We start from the raw sequence: 12,882 nt of genomic DNA, 5'->3' as shown, positions 1-12,882 counted from the left end.
CTTTATTATTTCCTTCTACTGGTTTTAGGTTTTGTTTGTTCTTCTTTTTCTAGCTCCTTTAGATGTAAAGTCAGGATGTTTATTTGAGATTTTTCTTTCTTCTTGAGGTAGGCCTGTATTGCTATACAGCTTTTGCTGCATCCCAAAGATTTTTGGACTGTTGTGTTTTCACTTTCATTTGTCTCCATGTATTTTTTTTTTTAAAGAGAGCCTTTATTGTAAGTATTTTTACACTGAAGAATTCAAAATGTTGTAAAGTTTTCTGGAATTTTCTGATTTGTATTTAAAAGGAACTGTTGACAAAAATTCACTGGAAATCATCTGAACAAGTGAGAAAATACAGTTGATACTACTGGAACAGTAAAATAATTCCAGGACATATGGCTTATCCAACACAATACCTTAGATGCTGTCACTGATATGAAAACTGTTTCTTCCTCTTCTAAATACAAAGTAGTATAATTGTCAATATTCAATCACTTCTGTTCTTTCCTGAATATATAAAAATTAAAATACCAATTAAAAACTAATATATCTTCTTTTCAAATGTTTCTTACAGATACAATTTCATTATTTTCATTCAATAGTGGTGTGGTGTAAGAGATTTTTCATTCACAAGTCAAACAACAATCCACCCAAAGGGAACTGATAGTCTGTATGTTCATAGTGCAAATAAAGACTTCAGGAATTCAACAACTGACATTTCTAAAATACAAAACAGATAAAATTCTTAGGAGATACAGGCACTAAGCTCTACTAGGCAGCTGGCCACAGAACTAGAACATGGGACTGGTGATTCCAAGGGGACTCCAGGCGCTTCCAAACTCAACTTGAAATCTCATTTTAGGCTTTGTATTTTACTTTTCCGGTCTCACTAATGACACAAACATGATTCAAGTCGCTGAAGTATTCATTGCAGTCAAGGGCATATCCTACGACAAACTTGTCTGGGATTTCAAATCCGACGAAGTCTGGTTTATAGGCAACACTTCGAGGGGTCCTCTTCACCAGCAGCCTTGCAACCTTGACCATCTTTGGATTATGCTGCTTGACCATGGAGAGCAAGGTTTGCATTGTTTTGCCAGTGTCAATTATATCCTCAACAATCAAGACATTCTTTCCAGTTAAAGTTGAGAGATCATCTCCACCAATTTCTTTTATGTCCCCTGTTGACTGGTCATTACAGTAGCTCTTCAGTCTGATGAAATCTACAGTCATAGGAATGGATCCATCACTATTTCTGTTCAGTGCTTTGATGTAATCCAGGAGGTCTGCGAAGAATTTATAGCCCCCCTTGAGCACACAGAGGGCTACCATGTGATGGCCACCCATCTTCAACACGTCTCGGGCAAGACGCTAGGTCCTGTCCATAATTAGTCCACGAGGAATAAACGCCTTTTCCAAATCCTCAGCGTAATGATGAGGTATACAAAATAAATCTAGGTCATAACCTGGTTCATCATCACTAACCACGACGATGGGGCTGCGGGTCGCCATAACTGAGCCGATGGGCGCATGCGCTGAGAGTAGCCTGAGGAGGAGGAAGCCGGAAGCGCAACAGAGGAGGAGGCGGAGGCTCCGCAGAAGGCGGAGACCCGTGGGAGAGCGGTAAGAGCCACTGGCTCATGCGCTCTAGGCGGCCACCACCGCCGCCCTGCCTCCATGTATTTTTTGAGTTGACCCCATTCATTGCTTAATGGCATGTTATTTAATTTCTATGTATTTGTGCTCTTTCCACACTTTTTCTTGTGGTTGATTTCTAGTTTCATAACATTGTGGCTGGAAAAGATGCATGATATAATTTCAATCTTTTTTAATTTGTTGAGATGTTTCTGTAGTTCTCTGTTCCTCCTCCGCTTCTCTTAAGGTTTGCTGGCATTCTTTGGTGATATATTGGATTCCTTTCTCTATTTTTTGCATATCTATTCCCAGTTTTTGATTTGTGGGTGCCATTAGATTTATGCATATGGCAGTGTTTATTAAGTTGATGGTCACTTAAGTTTAAGCCCATTCTATTTTTTTTAAATTTTTTTTCAACGTTTTTTATTTATTTTTGGGACAGAGAGAGACAGAGCATGAACGGGGGAGGGGCAGAGAGAGAGGGAGACACAGAATCGGAAACAGGCTCCAGGCTCCGAGCCATCAGCCCAGAGCCTGACGCGGGGCTCGAACTCACGGACCGTGAGATCGTGACCTGGCTGAAGTCGGACGCTTAACCGACTGCGCCACCCAGGTGCCCCAAGTTTAAGCCCATTCTAAAAGCACTAAATTTTTACTCCCCCCACCCCATCCTGAAACTTTAGGTAGATGGTGTCATACTTTACATCCCTTTATTTCGTGGACCCGTGGGTCACGGATTTATTCTGTGGCTGATTTTAATAGATATATTTAATTTTATTGATTTTTTACTCCCTAATTTTTTTTATTCCTGTTTATGGTCTTTCATTTCCACTCATAGAGACCTCTTTAACGTTTCTGGTAGGGCTGGTCTAGTGGTTATGAATTCCTTTAACTTTTGTTTATCTAGAAAACTCTTTATCTCTCTTCTATTCTAAATGATAGCCTTGCTGGATAGAGTATTCTTGGGTACAGGGTGTTTTTTCTTTCAGCACTTTTAGTATATCATGGCAATCCCTTCTGGCCTGCAAAGTTTCTGCTGACAAATCAACTGATAGCCTTATGGGGTTTCCCTTCTATATAAATGTTTTCTTTTCTCTTGCTGCTTTACAAATTCTCTCTTTATTACTACTTTTTGCAATTTTAATGACTATGTGTGGACCTCCTTGGGTTGATTTTGTTGGGGGGATCTCTGTGCCTCCTGGATCCAGATAACTGTTTCCTTCTCCAGACTTGGCAAGTTTTCAACTATTCTTTATTCAAATACATTTTCTGCCCCCTTTCACTCTCTTCTCCTACTGGGATCCCTGTAATGTGAATGTTATTATGTTTTATAGTGTCCCTGAGTTCCCTTAATGTATTTTCATTTTTTATTATTCTTTTTTTCTCTCCTGTTCAGCCTGATTGCTTTCCACTTCTCTGTCCTCCAGGTCGCTGATCCGTTCTCCTCCTTCCTCTAGTCTACTATTTATTCCCTCTACTGTATTTTTAATTTTGGTCATTGTGTTTTTCATCTCTGATTGGTTCTGTTTTGTTTTCTATCTCTTTGTTGAGGGTCTCACTAATATCCTCCACTCTTTTCTCAAGTCCAGTAACTATATTTATGACCTTTACTTTAAATTCTCTGTCAGTCATGTTACTTATCTCTGTTTAGTTTAGGTTTCTTGCTGTGATTTGTCTTGTTCTTTCATTTAGGACACATTCCTCTGTCTCCTTCTTTTGTTAACTCTGTTTCTATGTGTTAGGAAAGTCAGGTATGTCTCCTGCTCTGAAAGTCATGGCCACTGGGGATGGGGTGGGGAAAAATGAAAAAAAAAAAAGAAAAGAAAAAAATAAAGTCGTGGCTTTAGGAAGAAGAGTCCTGGAGTGCAGTGTCCCCTGTTCACCAGACCCTGACACTTCAGAAATATTGCATGTGTGTGTTCTGTGTGCTCTACTGTTTTGTCCCCTAAGAAGCTTTTGTTGGTGGGTGGGGCTTTCAGTCAGACCAGGTGTATGCTGTCAGCCTGCTTGCTGGGGTTATAGTTGGAGTGATGTGTGTGGTGATCTCCTCACCCTGGGGCAGGAATCACTTTGGAGTGATGCCAGCCCCTATTGGGGCTGCCTGCACATTGATAGGCTGTGGCACCACTTTGGATGGACTCTGGCCAAGGGCATGTTGGAGGGCGGGGGTCCACAGGAGAACACAGGGTAGGACATGTGGTACCAACAAGGTCCACATGGTGAGCTGCAGGAGGGGACCCACAGCTCCCAGGAAAACTCCTGTAGAGATCAGATGGGTTGGAGAAGACCTACTTAAATGATTTTGGGTGTCAACCTCTTATCAGATATGTGATTTGTAAATATTTTCACCTGTTCTATAGGCTGCCTTTTCATTTTGTTGGTTGTTTCTTTTGTTTTTTTGTAGTCCCACTTGTTTATTTTTGCTTTTGTAACTCTGCTTTTGGTGTCAGATCCATACAATCATTGCCAAAACCAGTGTCAAGGAGTTTTCCTCCTATGTTTTCTCATAGGGTTTTACAGTTTCAGGTCTTACATTTAAGTCTTTAATATACTTCAAGTTAATTTCTGTGGGTGGGATAAGATAGGGCTCCACGTCCATTCTTTTGCATGTGAATATCCGGTTTTCCTACTACCATTTATTGAAGAAACTGTCTTTTCTACATTTAATATTCTTGGCTGTTTTGTCAAGTATTAGATGGCTGCATACATGTGGGTTTACTTCTCTGCTCTCAATTCTGTTCTGTTGATCTGTGTGTGTGTGTGTGTGTGTGTGTGTGTGTTCTGCCAGTACCATACTGTTTTGATTACTATGGTTTTGTAATATAATATATAATATGTAATATATAATATGTAATATATAGTGATGCCTCCAACTTTGTTCTCCTCAGGATTCCTTTGATTATTCCGAGTCTTTTGTGGTTTCACATGAATTTTAGGATCATTTTTTTCTACTTCTGTAAAAAAAAATGCCATTGGAATCTTGATAGGAATTGCATTCAATGTATAGATAACTATGGGTAGAATGGGACATTTTAACAATTTTAATTCTTCTTTCTACTCTGTCTTAAAGTCTCTGTGGGATTAGTTCTTTTTTTAATGTTATTTATTTTTGAGACAGAGAGTGTGTGCATGAGCAGGGGAGGGGCAGAGGAGTGGGGTACAGAGGATCCAAAGTGGGCTCAGTGCTGATAGCAGAGAGCCCCATGTGGGACTTGAACTCACGAACTGTGACATCATGACCTGAGCCGAAGTCAGACATTTAGCCGACTGAGTCACCCAGGTGCCCCGAGATTAGTTCTTTAAGTGTCACAAGTGGAAAATGTATCCCCTATGTAAGAACTATAGATGTTTTATGTTAAAAAGAGAAACATGGGAATTTATCCATTTCTTTGGACTAATAAGTCAACATGATTATAAAGAAACACAAAAGAAGGTGAAATGCAATAAGATGCTTGCTGAACTAATTTCTGAGGTCTCAGAACTTCAGTGTCTTTTATCTTGATTTTTGTGGTTCATTTTAGAAGATGAGGATAACGCAGAAAAAGAGTCACATATTCATGTCCTGAGCCTTGTGAGAAAATTCCTGGTTTGGTAAAAGAAGTTAGGACATTTACAATTCCCAGAGAGGAAGTCTGACAAGTCTTAACACTTCTTAAAAATTCTTAATTCCCTGAGGATAGGAACAAAACTTCCTCAAATCTTTCGTCAAATAGGGCTCATTTCATATCAAAGAATTAACAAGCCTCCTTAAGGACCTAACATAGAACCACGGGGTAATTAGGCTCATTTGGGGCTCAGGCTCTTCAAGATCTCTTATTTTTAAAACACTTCAGATCTGAAATGCCTTGTCAGAACTAGAAAGAAAGAAAAAAGACAAATCCCCACTGCATGCAGATATGTGGGGGGGCGGGGAAGCAACCTTCTTTATTTGCCTCTTTCCTTTCCTGCCTTGCTAATGATTTCTTATTTTTCTTATGCTACTTCTAATTTAAGCTCCTCTTGGTATGTTTTCTCCTACTTTCTGTTCTGAGAGATATTAAGAGAATGTGTTCCTAAGAGCTCTCAGTATTTAAAACTGGGAAAAAGAATGGTGTTGCTCTAGTCAGAACATCCAGACACACTTGTTTTAAATATATATGGCTGCAGGTTCTTCACGGGGCTAGTGTGGCTAGGGAGTGCCATACGAGTGTGTGCTCACATTTCGGCACGGCAACAGTCATCGATCAAGTTTGGAAAGAAGTTGTGGTATATGTGCAGAGTTCCCTCACCACAGTCTCTTGTTTGATCTGATTTTAACACCAGTTCTGTGACACTGGGACTTCCAATGCTACCGTATAATTGAAGATTAAGTTACAGACCCAGTGTCTGGGAGATCCCTGGTGACCTCCTCCTTCTCCTCCCCCTTCCTGACTCCTTTCTCCTTTCTCCATCCACACATATATCTCAGAGTGCCCGTGTTCTCACACGGCAGCCTGAGATCCACTTTTGACTGGTCCACCACTGATCCATGAAATTATCCTTCCCCAAGGTCGTAGTTCATTCACCTTAAGATGGGTGCTTTACCCAAACAAGTTAAGCAGGGCTTATCTCTGGGATTTTTAAAACTAGAACCGAGACTTCAGCACCTCTTCAGTGGCACAAGGTTTTAGAGCATTTGTCTCTACGATTCTACTAAAAACAGCTCTTGTCAAGGTCACCTGTGAACCTTCTGTGGTTGTATCATTGGCCAGTTCTCAGGACTCATTTTTCTCCATCGCTCAGCAGCATGTAGCATCCTGATCACTTTTCCCTCCTCCATTATCTCCAGGTGGCTTCTGGACACCACTCTCTTGCTTCTCCTCCTACCTTGCTGGCTATCCCTTCCCAGTCCTCTATGCAGGTTTGTTCCCAGCTCCCGGTTTTTAAAGGCTGAAGAGCTCCAGGGCTCAGTCTTCAGATTTCTTTTATTCTCTGCCTTGGGCTATCTTTGATTCTCTCCTTTTTTTTTTTTCCTCCAAATCTAATATCTCAGCACATAATGCTGACTGCCTTCAAAATATATTCAGTATGGCTACTTCTCACCAACTCTACCACATGATTTCTTACCCAGCCACATATTCTCTCACCTACATTGTTGAAATAGTCTCACCTCCTCCCTCTTGCCCTCCTATCCTTTAATCTCTACATACAGCCAGAGTGGTTCTACTAAAACATGAATCAGATCCTGTCATTTTTCTCAGCTCAGTATTTTCCAATGACTTTCCTTTCCAGAGTAAAAGCCCAGATCCTTACAGTTACCTTGGATCTATATGGTCTGGCCATTGCTACCTTTCCGATCTTGTCTCTCAGCTCTTTCCTTTCCCCTGTGTCTATGCTGCCACGCTAGCCCTCTTGTTTATCCTCAAACATGTCAAGAGCATGTTCTCACTTCAGAGCCTTCGTGTTTGCCCACCCACCAAATATTCTTATTACTTTCTCCCTAACTCCTTTATTTGTTCAAACAATACCAAACACGAGAAGACTTTCCCTGGCCACATTTATAAAATAACATGTGCCACCACCTGGCACTCCCCTGCCCCTTTTGCTGGTTATTTTTTTTCCACAGCAGTTACCACTACCTGGTATATTATTTGTACATTTGTTAGTGCGCAACTTTCTCCGTTCCACTAGAATAGAAGATCCCTGAGGGCAGACATTTTCCTTGTCACCACTGTGCTCCTAGTGCCAGAATGGTTCATGGCATACAGTCAGTCTCTAAAGCAATAGATGATTGAGTGAATAAACAAGCCTGAGTCTAGAGCTGTGGGAGACTGTGTTTCTTAGCAAGTAGAGAAAGCCAGTGTGAAATAAGAGAGAACAAAGCCAGCATGCTGGTGGGAGCAGAGACCAGGTGAAAGATGAGTGAGTACTGGTTGAGCTCGGTTTCCTGATGGTTTCTGATGTGTTCAGGTGCATTTTGGATCACCTGCTGCTTGGTGGTTCAGTCCTCCCATGGCATCCCTGGACTTTTGTGGCCTTGTGTTCTGCCAGGGTCCTAATGAGTACACCAAAGTCATATACACAGAAGGAGCTGTGGGCAGGACCAGAACCCAGATCTTGGATTTTCAATCTAGCATCATACTAGGTGTTTCTGCAGTTTAAAGCCCTTATGTAATTACATAGCCCAGAGATATTTGTGCCCAAATCCACTTGAACCAAGGCCCCAGAAGGTGTCAAAGGTGAATGAGGTCCTGCTAAACTTTCTAAATATCTGCTTTCCTCCTGCCAGAGGGTGCAATCAGTTTCTTATGTAAACATATATTTTCAGGATCTAGAAAGAACAACACATCATCGTTGACTGTCCCATTATTGATCACTTCATGGTGATATTAAGAATAGAGTGTTTTAGGGGCGCCTGGGTGGCGCAGTCGGTTAGGCGTCTGACTTCAGCCAGGTCACGATCTCGCGGTCCGTGAGTTCGAGCCCCGCGTCAGGCTCTGGGCTGATGGCTCGGAGCCTGGAGCCTGTTTCCGATTCTGTGTCTCCCTCTCTCTCTGCCCCTCCCCCATTCATGCTCTGTCTCTCTCTGTCCCAAAAAAAATAAATAAAAAATGTTGAAAAAAAAAATTAAAAAAAAAAAAAAGAATAGAGTGTTTTAAAAAATTATTTGCATAAATGACTGGAGAGATCCTATGATGTTGTTTTGGAAGAAATGTTAGAGGCAACTTCATCCATCTAGAGAAATGCTATGATTGATTAAAGATAACTTGGTTAGTGACAGAGCTAGAGCTAGAACCCCAGTATCACATGGCTGTTTGACTTTCAACTCAGGCTCTTTTTACTGCACAAGATGCCTCATTTTTCCTTTTTCCTTTGTCCTTTCAACCCCACCCTGTTCTCTGAGGTTATGTACACCTGTGTAAACTCTATTATCCCTCCATCAATAAATTGTGGATCATGCTACTTCGTTGTCTCCAGGGAGTGTGGTGACACATTTTAAATGAACTCAGGGTAACCAAAGAGTGTTAGATGGAAGGCAATCTCATACAAGCTGTGAATGAAATATAAATCAATCCAAACTCAGCAATTTATGGACTCACCCATGTGAAAGAATAATAACTTTAGATTATGTCCTAAAGGCAGGTTTAAGGGTCACCATGAGTAGACTTTTTTTATATTTCTATTTTAGAATGAGATACTGATTATTATCTTAGAGCTAAATTCTACTTTGCACTATCTGTCCTGCAGTCTGGAAAAAAGTATAAATTACCTAATGAAGTGTGAAAACAGTAAATGCTTCTTAATTCTTGATAGTTTTAGAAGGATGAATGATCTAAGAATAAGGAAGAGCTATAGCAAATATTTAGGAGAATCAAAATATATATCTTTATATTTGCATGATTCCAGGTTATATGAGATAAAGTTTCTTCAAATCTGGAAGACCCATCTCAGGATGCCAGCAAGGAGATGTATCACTTTCAACTATATGTTCTTTTTTTGAGTAATCCTATTCATATTGAAATCATGGGAATGAGAACCTAAATTGGCTCAGTCTGACATAACACCCACTGACCAGGGGAAAGCAGGATACATTCCCTGCAGTAGGGAAGTTCTAGTTCCCCAAGACAGAAGTGAGAAGACATGCATGCTGAAAAATGAGAAATAACAGGTGTCCCCTAAATTCCCCTGGATTTGTTCTTTTGCCATTTCCCCCATGTTGTCATAACGTGTTGGGAAATAGCAGAGTATAGGGCAAAGAGACCTGGAATAGATTCTGAGTCTTGAATTTGACCTTCATCTCTGCGTAACATTAGACAAGTCATATATATAACCTTTTGGGTACTTGGTTTTCTCATCTGTAAAATTGGAGAGCTTTAATGTGTTGTTGCCAAGATTTCTTCCCGCCTGATAGGGGAAGAATTTATGGCACAAACTTGGGCGCTGTCCACGGTTCTGCCAAGTTAAAGTGAAATCTTTATAACTGTACTTCAGGGCTTTATTGTGATAAACACCCCCAATGAGAATTTATTCTGTTTAAACATCAAGATTCTGATGGCGTAGACTCAAGTAGCCACCCAGATTGGGGTGGCTGAGAGCTGTGGAAGATGTCTTGGGCTGGGAATTAAGAGATGTAGTGCAACGCTCATCTGTGCTTTGGTCTCTCTGACATTCGTCTACTCTTCACTTAAACACCGCGATTTTCTTTTGGTCACTCAGTTATCTGGTATCGGTCCATACAATTCAGGTAGAGCCAAATTTACCCTCCACACTCCACCTCCATTTAGCCCACTTTGTTACGGTGAAAAATTGCAGGTCTGTACAAGATTCCAGGTGGGGCTGAGTCATGTGAACTTTCTAAGGTGCTGGCTTTAGTGACAAGCACCAGTCAGGGAAAGCTCAGCTCCTTTGGAGCATGAATAGGGAAGAAAAAAATAATGCAAAAGGGAGACAAAAAAGGACCTAGATGTTGGATGGGCTTGCCTCAGGTGCTGAGGAGATTCAGAAGATTAACTTCATTCCGCAACCTCCCATCCAAAGAGGTAGAGTCACCTGAGTCCCTGAGGAAGGTGTCCTCCATGAAGTAACCCATTGCTGAGAAAATTTCAGCATCTCCTCCAATAGATCAGTAGTACTTAGAGTCAAAGACCACTGTAGAAGCAGAGTAAGGTTCCAGAAGAGAGATCAGTGGCTACACCTGAGTAAGAAAGAAGAGTCTAATTTCAGTTCCACATACATAGAGATTCTGGCTGGGACAACGGACATAAAATGAGCATTTAGTGCTCTGAGGTCAATATAATCACATGTGCAAGTTATTGCAAGAACATAATGGATGATCATGTTGGCTGACGGTGGTGGTGTTGAGGGGAGACTGCTCAGGGACAGTTTCCTTGTGGGAATAAGAGCCAAGCCATCATAAAAGAAACATGCGAATTAGCGGAGAGAGGCTCATTGCAGGCTTAAGGGACAGGGGGCAAGGGGCAGGGGCAGCAGAGTGACCATCAGTGGGCACGTTTGCGAGCATCAGTAGGTGTGTTTGTTGAATCACGTGCTGTTCAGTGCGGCTGGACCCTGAGTCCAAGGCAAGGACAGGTGGGAGACAGAGCTGGAGAAGGCAGCAGGGGACGGATCTTGGAGGGCCTTTGATACCACGAGAAAGAACTTGGACATTTCCCTGTAGATCAGAGGTCACACACTGGTAAACCATGGGCTAATTTTTACCCTCAGGTGTTTTGTTTGGCCGATACAACATTATTTTACCATTGTAGGTGAGCGATGAATCATGGGAATCTACTCCTGAAGCTAAAAGCACACTGTATACACTGTATGTTAGCTACCTTGACAATAATTTTTATTTAAAAAATAAAAATAAAAAATAATTGAAATAGCTTTAAAATTTTTTTTAAATTTCCACTTTGTTGATGGTTTCTGTTGCTGTGCAGAAGCATTTTAGTTTGATGTAGTCGTACTTTTTATTTTTGATTTTGCTGCTTGCGGATTTAAAAATTGGGTGGCTTCACGTATCCAAAGATCTAGATTTCTGGTCTCTCTTGAAAAAAATGAGAGGATCTGGCAATCCAGGGCCTCTATACACTGATATAGGTGAAGATTACCTGGAGACAAATAAGAGCTCTCCTCCCTGGATGGGGCACATGTGTTTCGAGCTCATTGCTGTCCCCAGTGCTCTCCACTGGTTCCTCAGCTGGCGTCTGGCTCCTCTCTCTCTCTCTCTCTCTCTCTCTCTCTCTCTCTCTCTCTCTCTCTCTCCGCATGGCCCTGTTGTTGAGAGAGGATCTGTAGTGGGACTCAGTTACCTGCATCTAGAGTTGAAGTTTCCCCCCATGGTGTATAACCAAGTTTAGGTCATTTAATCCTTCTGGTGTTCAGTTTCTTAATTTCTTAAATCCAGACTGGTTAACTTCCAAGGTCCCTTCCTGCTTCATCACTCTATGATTCTTATATCATTAAAACAGTGATTGGGGCGCCTGGGTGGCGCAGTCGGTTAAGCGTCCGACTTCAGCCAGGTCACGATCTCGCGGTCCGTGAGTTCGAGCCCCGCGTCGGGCTCTGGGCTGACGGCTCGGAGCCTGGAGCCTGTTTCCGATTCTGTGTCTCCCTCTCTCTCTGCCCCTCCCCCGTTCATGCTCTGTCTCTCTCTGTCCCAAAAATAAATAAAAAACGTTGAAAAAAAAATTAAAAAAAAAAAACAGTGATAAAAATGCTCTAGTATTGTCCAGCTTGCAAAAATTCCATACGCTTTTTTTTTTCTTAATAGCCCTTGTGAGTTAAATACTGTGTTCTCAATTAAAGAGATGTGTGAACTAAGGTCCAGAGAGGCCAAGATACTAATCCTGTGCCCTTTCTCCCATGCTACACTACACAGTAATGCTGTGCTTGAATTTCTCTTTTCTGATGTTCCCCAGGGTCGGTGCATAACAAATAAAATGACAAAATACAACCAACTAGCATGCATGAGATAAAATATATGAGATATAATTCCGATGCAATGGGACAGTTTCCATATGATAAAAAATAGTAGTCTTGTCTAATTTTTTTTTAAACTTCATGTTTCTTATAAGATGTTTTGGCACCCCACAGAAGAAGGAGCTAAAAACTGAGCTCCCAAGTAGGCTTTTACTCACTTCTTTTCAGATAATTTATTCAAGCACAAAATCTTTGAAGCCATTTTGTAATCAAGTCTGAAAACGATTTACAATCCTAAGGTTCAGGAATGCTGGGACTAGCATGAAAGGGTATACCTGCAGGGAACGCAGATGTCCCTGGTTGCATATATGCCGGGGGCTTTGGCTCTTCATCTGTGTTCCTCTGAGGGAAGAGGAAGGTGGACTTCTAGGGAGGCAATGGCTTGCTGTCCTCATGATAACCCACAACGTAATGGGAATGCCACACTTGTGAAGTCGTGTCCAGCAACCAGATGTTCTGCTTCATCCAGGCGAACGTGAAGTTGCTGGAAAGGAGAGACTGCCACACATGGAATGAATAGGAGTCTGGCTTAATGATTCTAATATGACAGACAGACCAGAGCCAAGAGCTGATCATTCGTATGCATTCAAGAGCAGTGTGTAAACTGGAAGACAATTAAGATCATGATGCTAACACAGACAGAAAGGCTAGGGGAAAACTTAGTATGTGATTATGTATAGCTTCTGATGGGGGAACGTTGCTGGGATGTCTTTATCATTGTGTGTGTGAAGCATAATAAATATAATATGGGGTCTCTGGGTGGCTCAGTCGGTTAAGCATCTGACTCAGTTTCAGCTCAGGTCATGATCTCACAGTTTGTGA

General features: G+C 41.5%; 1 pseudogene; it reads right to left on the bottom strand.

Annotated features, from left to right (window-relative positions):
• Window positions 1-755: 755 nt before the first annotated feature.
• Window positions 756-1,561, bottom strand: LOC131490907 (hypoxanthine-guanine phosphoribosyltransferase-like; annotated as a pseudogene).
• Window positions 1,562-12,882: the final 11,321 nt, after the last annotated feature.

The sequence above is a fragment of the Neofelis nebulosa genome, chromosome 12 (genome assembly GCF_028018385.1).
Source record: "Neofelis nebulosa isolate mNeoNeb1 chromosome 12, mNeoNeb1.pri, whole genome shotgun sequence".
NCBI classification, from domain to species: Eukaryota; Metazoa; Chordata; class Mammalia; order Carnivora; family Felidae; genus Neofelis; species Neofelis nebulosa.
This window is presented reverse-complemented; position numbering and strand designations above follow the sequence as displayed.